The sequence below is a fragment of the Staurois parvus genome, unplaced genomic scaffold (assembly GCF_062004578.1).
Source record: "Staurois parvus isolate SC_StPar_1 unplaced genomic scaffold, SC_StPar_1.0 ptg000232l, whole genome shotgun sequence".
NCBI lineage: Eukaryota > Metazoa > Chordata > Amphibia > Anura > Ranidae > Staurois > Staurois parvus.
In genome coordinates this window covers 6,167,090-6,179,518 of record NW_028318028.1, presented here as the reverse complement: position 1 = coordinate 6,179,518, position 12,429 = coordinate 6,167,090, and positions in this window count along the sequence as shown.

Below are 12,429 nucleotides of genomic sequence, written 5' to 3'. Positions count from 1 at the left end.
AAAAAAGACCAAATATTTTGAAGAAAAACGATATTTTTTACTTTCGGCTATAAAAAATATATAGTAAACTCAAAGTTAGTTATAAATTTAGGCCAAAATGTATTCTGCTACATGTTTTTGGTAAAAAAAACCCCAAAAAGTGTATATTGATTGCTTTGTGTGAAAGTTATAGCGTCTACAAACTATGGTATAGATACTGCAATTTAAGCCATTTTTTTGCTATACAGCGCTGCGCTAATGTAACGGACAATTGCGCGGTCATGCAATACGGCACATAAATGAAATTTATGTCCTTTTTTAACACAAATAGAGCATTCTTTTGGTGGTATTTGATCACCTGTGCACTTATTTTTGGCGCTATAACCAGAAATAGTTTTAAAGGAAAAATTTTTTTTTTGAAAAAAAATATCTAAAAAAATAAAATTTCATCATAAATTTAGGCCAAAATGTATTCTGCTACATGTTTTTGGTTAAAAAAATCCCAAGAAGTGTATATTGATTGCTTTTTGTGAAAGTTATAGCGTCTACAAACTATGGTATAGATAATGGAATTTACACAGCTTTTACTTTCTGACTGCCCATCACATTTCTTGAGGTGCTAAAATACCAGGATAGTACAAACACCCCCAAATGACCCCTTTTCGGAAATTAGACACCCTAAGCCAGGGTTCTCAACCTTTAAGACATAAAGAGCCACTTGGACCCGTTTCCGAGAGGGAAAAAAAGACTGGGAGCCGCAAAACCATTGCAACATTTAAAACAAATCCGACACTGCATATACTGCAAAAAGCGCTCTGGTCATGAAGGGGGTTTAAGGGCCCAGTAAGCAAAGGGTTAATCAGGGCCACAGTGTATCGTCATAATCACAATCATAGCCTTAGGTCAGTAGTGGGCAACCTTTTTTTTCAACTGAGCCAAATCTCGCCAAAACCACGATTGAAATTTATTTTGAGAGCCACATTTTTAAAACTGAAAATACATCCCCCATATAGTAATTCATCCCCCATAGTAATTCATCCCCCATAGTAATTCATCCCTCATATAGTAATTCATCCCCCATAGTAATTCATCCCCCATATAGTAATTCATCCCCCATAGTAATTCATCCCCCACATAGTAATTCATCCCCCATAGTAATTCATCCCCCCTATAGTAATTCATCCCCCATATAGTAATTCATCCCCCATAGTAATTCATCCCCCATATAGTAATTCATCCCCCATAGTAATTCATCCCCCCTATAGTAATTCATCCCCCATATAGTAATTCATCCCCCATAGTAATTCATCCCCCATATAGTAATTCATCCCCCATATAGTAATTAATTCCCCATATTAATTCATCCCCCATATTAATTCATCCCTCATATAGTATTTCATCCCCCACAGTACTATTCCCCCCCAAGTAGTAAGCCAAGTCCCCCCTGTGTCAATTCACTTACCTTTGCTCCGTGCGTTCCTCTCGCCGTGTTCCCGCGCCTTTCCGGTCTTCAGGGCGGACTGTGAGAGGAGCCTAGCTCCCTTCACGTTCGTCATGCTGCCCCACCTACACACATTCTGACAGGCAATGTTTGCCTGCCCTGGCTGTGTTTTTTTTTTAGCACGCTCCGTGGGCCGGATTAAAAGGTCCGCCGGGCCGTATACGGTCCGTCGGGCCGTATACGGCCCGCGGGCCGTAGTTTGCCCATTGCTGGTCTAAGGTCTCCTCAGACTGTTGTCCACCTGGCGCCTGTGGCAGATAGCTTGGAGTCCCCTGGAGCTGTGAGAATTGATGGCAGCCCAGAGGATCTCGGGGGTCTGGCTGAAGGACCGCCAGCGGTGGATAGCAGGATGGGGTTGTATGGGCAAGAGGAATTTGGTTTTGTACCCATGTGTAAAGAAACAGAATGTTCTTCTGAAGTTCCTGGGGAGAAGGCACATTGTGTTTCAGGAAGTCTTGGTAAAGACCAGTGCTGTGTGCCTCTATCCCCTTGTGGGATGAAGTTTTCTTTTTCTGCTCCCCTGTCCCCACAGATACCAGTCATGCCATTTTGGATCCTGGGCTGTGGAGCACAGAGGAGGGACCACAGGGTAAGGGGTTAAGTCTGATTCAATCTGACTCTACCCCCTCAGTAGCTGGGGCTGATGGCACTGAGGTTCCTGGAGGCTGTTACATTTGATGCCAGCCCAGAGGAACTCAGGTGTGCCGACAGATGCTCTGCTGAGGACGGGGTAGAAATGTGTGACGTGGGTCAGAGGACAAACCCTAGTGAAATCCTTTCTCCTGTAACTTTCCCCTCTGTCACCACAGTCACGGGTGCTGCCAGTGCAGACTCATTTCTGTGTGTTGCAGAGGGAAGTCTGCAGGATGGTGGAGCAAATTCAGCCCAAGCAGTGTCTTCCACCTCAGCAGCTGCAGCTGACCTCACTGAGTCCTTCAACGCTGATAGGTTTGAGGTTGGCCCGGAGGAGCTCAGGTGTTGTGCTGATGGATGTTCTACTGAGGAGGACAGAGTAGAAGGGTGTGGCACGGGTCAGAGGATGACCCCTGGTGGAATAAAGTCTTCTGTGGATGTATCCTTTGGCCCCACAGCTATGAGTATCATGAATGAGGATTCATTGCTGTGTACATCAAAAGAAGGATCACAGGATGATGGGGGAACACTGACCCCCTCAGAATCTGCTGTTTCAGAGACTGTATCTGACAACACTGTATTCTTGGCGGCTGATAGGTTTGATGTCAGGATGGAGGAACTCAGGGGTTGTGCTGACCAGTCTCTGGCTGAAGCAGAAAGAGCAGAAGTGTGGGAGACAGGTCAGAGTAGAGGTTCTGGAATCCAAGCCATGGAACCAGGTCCAGATCACCCAGGAACAACCTTATGCCAGGCTCAGGCATCTGGGTGTCGCAGCCAATGGCGAACCACCAGATGACCCTGGCCAGTGGCTGAAAATGCTGACAGCACACAATGACAGGTTTGCCAGTACCCGTCCAGTCGATAGTCAGTGGCCAGTGGATGAAATGGATCCGCGGGGGGATCTGCTGGCCAGTGGTGACCCAAACCCTTTAGGATCAGTCAGAGAGCTGGGTAGAAGCCATTCCCCATCGGCAGGGGGACGGGCTGAGCTGTCAGTGGTGTCAAGCTTTAGTTGGGAGAACTCCCCCCCCCTCCAAACCTAGGGAACCTTCCTGGCAGACCTGTTATCTGACCAGTTTAGGCTCAGCTATGCGTCCTCTGGAAGAGGGGAGATGTAACGGACATGTAAGATTTGAGTGGATAAAGATTTGATCGGTGGAAATATAGAATCATAGCCACAGCAGGTTTGAGTAGATTATTCGTAGATCAGGCCTTTTCATTACAAATGTGTATTCAGGAACAGCCCTTTTCATTAAGAATGTGTATTGAGTCCATTAGGGAAATAACTCAATAGACATTACAGACAGTGGTCATCATTTAGCATCAATTAGCATTAATTAGTCTATAGCCAGGCCTCCTGGAGGTGACACCTTTGTGTTAATAAGATTATCACCTGCTGGGAAAACCAGTTTGGGAACTAATTACAGCAGACAGGGCAGCTACCTGATGTGGAAAGCCCTATAGGTATATTCATTCATTCATTCATCAAAGAAGTATGTTTAATCTCTCATAAAAGCTGGAAAATTAGTTGGAGAGATATGAACATGCTCCCTTTTTGTAGGGCACGCTGTTCGCTGCATTTGCATATAAAAATCATATTTGTGGCTTGGGGAGGAAACCAGGATGGTGTTTGGTACTGTCGCGATTGGGCTGGTGTCGGAAATCCAATCCCCGACTTGGTTAAATCTTAAAATGAATTAGTGACTTCTGTGTATTTAAGCACGTGCTCATATCTTTGGAGAGACTAGATTGGAGAGACTAGATCAGAGAGATTAGATTGTATTTTAGTGCCTTTAAAATGCTCGGTCAAGCTCATTGCCAATCTGCATGCAGCTGCACTGCGAGTGGGCAGATTGTACGCAGATTGCAAAGGTAAAAGATCTGCCAGATGGAAATCTTTGTGTGTGTGGAGTCTCAACAGACCGTTCTGCGGATAAACTGTTGGGTGGTGGCAGGCTACCCTTTGTGGTGTGTCTGGTGCGGGGGAATGTGGACAGTGGAAGGGTGATTAACCCCGGGGTTCAAGCCGTAGGTAGCTGGCGGGACCTTAGAAGGGTGTGTAATTACTAAACTGTTCCTCAACTCTAATCAGTGCACCAGGTTGTATGTAAGATTCGTATCTGCCAGTGTGTGTGATCAGCCAGCTGGATTGGAGTGGAGTCTCCATCTGCTGGTGGCCACAGGTAGTGCGGGCTGTGAAAAGGTATCATGGCTGATCTTACATACGGTTTTTAGATATTCAAGTTAAGTCCCCTTTATCCCCTCTTGACCTCCCTGTCGCGGCCGCACGTGCGTGCTTCTGTTAGCTAGTCGCTGTAGGCATGGCGTGTGGGTGGATACGTGACAGGGTGATCCTTGACAGACAGCCAGAGCCCTGATGATGCACAGCAGCGCATGCGTTGTACAGGACCCCGAGGCTTCCTGGGATGCATGACATCAGTATTCCAGGAGGTTGTCGGAGAGTCCTGCCAGTGGTGGGAGGGGACAAGGAAAATGGTATTACAAAAATCAATAAAGAAATGCAAAAAAGGCGAATAATCCATAAAAGAAATACAAAGAAATGTCCATCTGTGACAGCGGAGGGGGGGGAGTGCAATGATACAAAGTGTGTGTGGGGGAGGGTCACTTTAAAAGAAAACTGACAAACAAAAGTAGCAAAGTGTCCATAGAACGTAGAGTGTGATGTCATGATCACCTGTAAATGTGAGGGGTGGGGACAAGAAAAAAAGATATTTCAGCAATAAACAAATTTAACCACTTCCCGACTGGCCGTTGTATATAAACGGCGGGACGGTGGCAGTGCAGGGTCAGGTGGCCGCTTATAAATGGCCTCCCCGCACCCTGCTTGTGCGCGCTCCCTGGGAGCGCGCAGCACCGCGATCCGGAGCTCGCTGTGTCCTCCGGTCACAGTGAAACGCTGATCGTCGGACGGGACCTCTGTGCGAGGTCCCGATCATGTGATCACTGATTGGCCAATCAGTGATCACATGCAAAGTAGTAAGCAAGATGTCACTTGTGACATCATTGCTTACTACGTGTGAAATCTGTGAATGATCACAGAGGTCACATGGTACAAGGCTATTCACAACAGCCTTGTACCATGTGACAAGGTGTGACCAATCACAGCTCACTCAGTACTTCTCAATGACTGCAAGAATGCAGACAGAGAGAAAGAGAAATGATTGCTTTTACATCCTATATGGGTGTAAAAGCAATCAGTGTAAAAAAAAAAAAAACATCTTCATCACCCCCCACAAGTAGTACAGTGTCACCATGGTGACACTGTACTGCTAGGGCAGTGATGGCGAACCTTTTAGAGACCGAGTGCCCAAAGTGCAACCCAAAACTCACTTATTTATCGCGAAGTGCCAACATTGCAATTAAACCTGAATACTGAGGTTTTAGTTTAGAAAAAAATACTCATACATTAACCTCCCTGGCAGTATTCCCGAGTGTAGCTCGGGGTAAAGTTTCAGCACCACAAGCGGTAACCCCGAGCTACACTCGGGAATACCTTGCAGCGTTTCTCAGGGATCCCTTCTACGCTTACCTTGTCCTTTTCTCCCGCAATGTCCCCCCTGCAGCGTCACCGGCCATCTCCTCTGGGTTCCCTGCGACGTACGGGGGACGGAACGGCGGGAAATTTAAAAATGTCAAAAAGTGGCATTCGCTAAATACACTAAAATCACATAGTATTCCATTCCTGTATCAAAGCATTTCACATACATTTTGTCCCGAGTGCTTTGTCCTGTGCCCTGCCTGCATGTATACTGTTCTTTCTGCCTGGAAACTAAGAAACGTCCATGGCGTCCAAAAGCGTCCCTTTAGGTCAAAATCGGTTTTAGACCGGCTAGAGAACAGCGATAGAAAATTAGAACCACTTGCAGAATTGAGTGATGATTTGTGGGGAAATTCGTCATCAGACACTGAAAACGATTTTGCGACTTTGCTCAGCGATGTGCGAACTTGGCGCTCTATTTCAAATTTCAGGGTTTTTGGTTTGATTACATTATTGAATTAAATTTATTATTTTTTATGATTATTTATTAAATTATAATTTATGATTTCGTGTTTCAAATTTTATCATACCCGGAATGTTTACTAGATTCTTGTTCGGACAGATTTCAGTGAGTTATTCCTAAAAATTACAGGCCTACAATAAAAAAACAACATATTTCCATGCACAAAAATGTACCGCTTTGAGCACAGAAATACTGACATAATCAAACTGCTAGGGAGGCTACCATCTTTTGTTTTAAAAGAAAAACACAATAACAGAGCTTTCAATGATACAAACTGCTTTTTATTGAAAGGTAAAATTTTGCATTTGGGGTTCTTTTGCACAATTATTGTACACCTAATCACCAATATGGAGTGCATTGCGGTGGATGGTATGTACAGGAGAGAAGTAAGGAGTGTATAGTAGTGGGAAGTATGTGCAGGAGAGGGATATGGAGTGTATGGTGATGGGCAATATGTACAGGAGAAGGGTACGGAGTGTATGGCGATGGGTAGTATGTGCAAGAAAGAGGTATGAAAAGTATGGCGGTGGATGATATGTACAGGACAGTGTATGGTGGTGGACAGTATGTACAGGAGAGGGGTACATAGTGTATGGCTGTGGGTAGTATGTGCAGGAGAGGGGTACGGAGTGTATGATGGTGGGCAGTATGTACAGGAGAGGAGTGTGTAATGTATGGTGGTGGGTGATATGTACAGGAGAGGGGTACATAGTGTATGGCAGTGGATAGTATGTGCAGGAGAGGGGTACGGAGTGTATGATGGTGGGCAGTATGTATAGGAGAGGGGTACATAGTGTATGGCAGTGGGTACTATGTGCAGGAGAGGAGTGTGGAGTGTATGGTGGTGGGTGGTATGTACAGAAAAGGGGTACGGAGTGTACATGAGCAGTTGGTGGTAGTACCAGCTGTAAGAAATTAGGAAAGCAACATATATTATTACTATTACATAAAGTGCTGCAATGGAAGGTGATGATGGAAATGGGGGTGCAGAGACAAGAAGCAGAAGGGGGAAAAGAGAGTGGGATGAGCAGTTGAGTGGTGAGCTCGAACACTGGCAGTGGAGGAAAAAAGAGTTGTGGCAGGATGAAGGAGCAATGAGGTAGGACAAAACAGATACAGAGGTACAGAGGCAGTGTATTTCACAGAGGCAGGGGAGGATGGTGGCAGCGCTGCATAGTGACAGAAGACAGGAGCAGGAGTGGGGGTCAGCTGTTAGACTCTTCCCGCTGGGCTGCATACAGGGACTTCTATCATCTGATAACCATACACCATACCGAGTGATGGCAGCAGTGCCCCCCAAGGACGGAGCTGGCCCGATGTGCTCATCCATGGGTGCACTGTTGGTCAGAGCACAGCCCCTCCCCTGGGCCCCCCTGCTAGGTGACAGGGCCCGTGCTCCCTACAGGAGGCCCGGTGGTACCCCCTTATCAGCGGCCCTGCCGGGTGAGGAGGACTTACCAGACTGTCACCGATCACCGGACCCTCTTCCCCTGATCAGATGGATGATGGTCCCTCTGGTCCAAGCTTTGTGCTCTCCACTCTCTCCGCTGTAACTGATCGCCCCTCCCTGCAGTCATACACGGTCCTATAGGAGTCCTTCTCCTTTCCAAGCATGCTCAATGATGCCATTATCAGATGCTTGGCTGCTGGGGTGACTTGGCTCTGGCGTGCCAACAGTGAGGGCCCTGCGTGCCAGCTGCGGCACGCGTGCCATAGGTTCGCCACCACTGTGCTAGGGTGACAGTATGTAGAAAGAAAAAATAAAAATAAAAAATAATAATATAAAAAAATATAATAAAATGTAAAAAAAAATGTTTAAAAATGATAATTTTTGGTTATAAACTAATTTGGATTTTTTTCTTTTTACTAAAAAGATAACGAAATAAATTTTGGCCAAGATTTATGATGAAATATTATTTATTTTCAAAATTAAAAAAAAAACACTTTTTAAAAAATTTTTGGACTTTATCATTTACATTGCAAAAAAAATAAAAATCCCAGCGGTGAATAAATGCCACCAAAATAAAGCTTTATCTGTCTCCAAAAAATGGTAAAAAATTCATGTGGGTACAGTGTTGCATGACCGCGCAATTGTCATTCAAAGTGTGATAGCGCTGAAAGCTGAAAATTGCCCTGGTCAGGAAGGGGGTAAAAGTGTCCGGTCTGGAAGTGGTTAAAAAAAAATGCCAAAAAAATTAGAATAATAAATACATTAATGAAATAAAATGTCCATCTGTGACAGCAGAGGGGGAGGAGTGCAATGATACAAAGTGGGGGGAGGGTCACTTTATAGAAAACCTCTGACAACAAAGTAGCAGAGTGTCCATAGAAAGCAGAGTGTGATGTCATGATCACCTGTACAGGAGATGACATTCTATAGCAATGCTTGTGTATACAGAGCTAGATCCCCTCTGAGGTCCCCCAGAGATCACAGTCCCCCTCCCCATAGATCAACACAGCTCCTATCACAGCCCCCATTATACCTGACAAGTCCCAGATTTCAGCCAATCAGGGGCCAGGAAGTGGGAGGAGTTACACACAGCAGGGGGCGGAGCAAACCTCGGTTGCTAAGCACTCTGGAGTCCCTAGCAACTATTCATTCACTGCCTTTTCTTAGAGAGGAGAGGACTGCTGGGCTGAAGCTCCTCCTCCGGCAGTTATGAAGAGACCACAGACTCGGCTATATGAGAGGTGGAGCCAAGGAGAGGCGGAGACGAGTACTGCGATGGCCATCTTTATTATGGTACAGTGACCCATTCTCCTCTATATACAGTGTGGGCAGCCGTGAATGTCATTCAGAGTAGTAATAGCCACAGTATTCTCTGGAGGGACAGCTCATGCATTTTGTGATGTTTATTCATGTTTTAATGCTGATTTTGATTCAAGTTTCAAAGCTGTCATTAGTTGCTAACTCAGCATCTGAGTGGGCGGAACTGAGGACTCCGCTGGCCATCTTTGTTATGGTAAAGTAACTCATTCCTTTCTATGTACAGTGTGGGCAGCCGGGAATGTAAATCAGAGCAGACCCGCACACCCCAGAGGGACATCTCATGGCTTTTGGATTGATTATTTATGTACGAATGCTGATTTTGTTTCCAGTTTTAAAGCTGTCATTACTCGCTATTCCCTTCTAGGTGCAGTGTGGGCAGCTGGGGATGTAATTCAAAGCAGTAGTAGCCACAGAACACCCCAGAGGGACAGCCAATGGCTTCTGGGCTGATAATACATGTGTGAATGGCGATTTTGGGTGCAGTTTCAAAGCTGTCATTAGCAGCTAAACCAGCATGTGAGTGGGCGGAGCTGAGCAGTCCACATCTCTTTATCCTGGTAAAGTGCCCCCTTCCTGCCATGTATAGTGTGGGCAGCTGGGAGTGTAGTACAGAGAAATAATGAAACATACTGCACCCCAGTGGCCACCCTCATAATTGCAAAAGATTTTTTTCCTTTGTAATTTTTTTTTATCCTGTATCTATAAACTGCATTTTGCGGACGCATGTAAAAAGAGCCCTTTTTTGTGCGTATTTTTGTACTACACTCATAGGGCAGCCCATTCACTTCAATGGGCTTCCCTACGCACAACCCACGCGCCAAAGTAGTTTGTGTAGCTTTTTCAGCATTGAACTTTGTGCGTTTTGACAGGATTGTTGTGCACTTTTCCACATTCAGAAACATGTCTGCTTACTGCGTTTGAGGTGCCATTACCTGTGAATGGCACCACAAGTGTAACATGCATGTTATGTGCATTTTGTAAATGCACGTACATACTTGGGATTTTCTGTGCGTTTACAAAACGCTCAGTTGTGAATGGGGCCTACTGAATATGCTGGATACTGAAGATCCTAATGGCTCTGTAACCCTGGAAGAGAGTGGTGATTCCACTCCATCATTAGTATAATACATAGATTTTAAACAGAAACTTGTGCTTTCTGTGTGTTTCTGCGCGTCATGTTTGGGCAACCCATTCTGTATCGGTTGCCATGAGTGAATCTAGTTTGAGATTGTAGATCGCCGAGTGCGCGCCCCTGGGGGCGTGAGGGAGGACACGTTCTGAGAGCATGTCATATGACGCCCTCCCAGAACTGGCCGGCCGCAGTCTGCGTGTCATGTTTGGGCAGCCCATTAATTTCAATGGACTGCGCTATGCACAATAAATGCACAAAATAATTCCCTGGCCTCTATTAAAAATCGCACCACACTAAAATGTAATAAAGTACCATACGTTTTGGCACACATTAATGTACACGCATTAGCGTGACGCATGGAGGTGCCATTAAAAATGATTAGCAATGCTGTGAAACTAAGTGGATATATCAAATGGGGACTTTGATCCCAAAAGGGTTAAATGCAGAAATTGACATTAATTGTTTCTTATCAAACTGGTAGTTTTGGTTCGGGTGCAAGTGTCATGTATGTGCATGTGTATATATATGTGAGATGCGAACTACTTATCTATTTATTTATATTTGTTTTATATATATATATATATATATATTTAGAAATGATGATTCTATTTATTTTTTATATTTTTTTCATTTTTTATAATTTTATATTTATATATTTTTTTTTATTTTTTCGTATTTTTTTAATTTTTTATTTCCAAACTTTTTTACTTTTTTTTTTTTTGATTAATGGCTGCATTGGGATGTATATATACATTATTATTATTATACAGTATTTGTAAAGCGCCAATGGTTCGCTCAGCGCTGTACATTACAAAGGGGGACAGAACATGTGACAGGACAATACCAATACAATACAAAACATGAGGGGATTGAGGGCCCTGCTCTTTCGAGTTTACAATCTAGGAACATGCACAAATTAGATTGGATTTCTAATTTTAACAAAAGACATTTGGGATATGAATTGCTCTATATATATATAATTTGTATTTTTATTTATTTATATATATATAGTATATTGTTTTTCTATGAAAATACTTTTTTTAAATATCTCTTTTGATTTTCCTCTTTTTTAGCGTTTTTCTTTTATGGATATAATTTATGGATGTATCTTAATGTCACTATTCTGTATGGCTCAGATCGCAAAGTAGTTTAGGGATGTGTTATTGTTAGTTCAGGATTTCAATAAAGTTTGTATGGTGACTAACGAATAGATAGAGATCTGTGCTATTTGAGTCTGTGAAGGAATCTCACGTGATGGCAGCAGGGTTTGACAGTTAGTTAATTTACCTTTTTGGCTGTATTAACGTATGGGAGAGAAGGGGAGGGATCGGGTGTTGGTATTTAAGCGGCTTGAGGCTGTGGGTGTGTGTCTTGAGAACGCCCTGTGGGTGGGGCGAAACGCATCGACGCACTTCCGTTCTGCTGTCTTGACGTCCCGTGTCACATCCGATGAGTGGAATGCACGCCGTGCGGTGCGATCCAAGCGGCCATTTTTGTTTACTGTCTGAAGATTATCCTGTCATTCCCTGCTGATCAGGCTGTGAGGTTTCCACTATGGAGCTTGGAAACACTGGAATTTATGTGAGCCTATGGAGGCAATAAAAAGGGCTGTTTTTTCATCAAACAAATGTGAGTGGTCTGGCTATGATTTTTAGCAATATATATCAGTAGCAGGATTACACTATTTTATATTTCTTTCCTTTGCACTGCTGGAGCCAGGAAAGATTTCTTCCCAATATCTTATATGGTGGAAAAGAGTCCAGAAGGTTTAGAGGGGGCTTGGGATCCCTGTATATCCCAAAAGGTGTAATACTCACCTATATCTGGTGAGTGCGGTTGTTATTGGTTTTCTCACTGGTGAATGGTGGAAGCAATTTTCCAGTTTGGACTATCTGATTTTTTTCACATATGATTTTTTATCTTTTTTATCACTTGGGAATTAAGGACTTTTTATTATGTTTTTTTATATATAATTTTTCAAAAGTTTTTTGATTTGGACATTTTATTGATTTTATCACTTTCACATTTGTATTTGAAGTAAAGTGTTTATTTGCGCTGTTTTTTTGTATGTTCACTTGATGGCTACAGCCCAGCCGCTGCAGCTCCAAGACACTTGATGCGGATTGCCATAGAGCCTGCTCTTTACACTGCAGAGGGGTTTTCTAATGATACCGCCTCTCCAGCTGCATTCCGCTGAAAGCTGTTCACCATGCCTCCATCTTGTTTACTTACATCGAGGGGCCACTGTGTCTTCCGGGTTCTTGTAGCCGTCCCCCTGATGGCATGCACACGCCCCAGTGTAACATCAGGGATACAGCTGCAAGAACCAGGAAGAGACAGCCAGAGCCCCGGTGATGCACAGCAGCGCATGCGTTGTACAGGACCCCAAAGC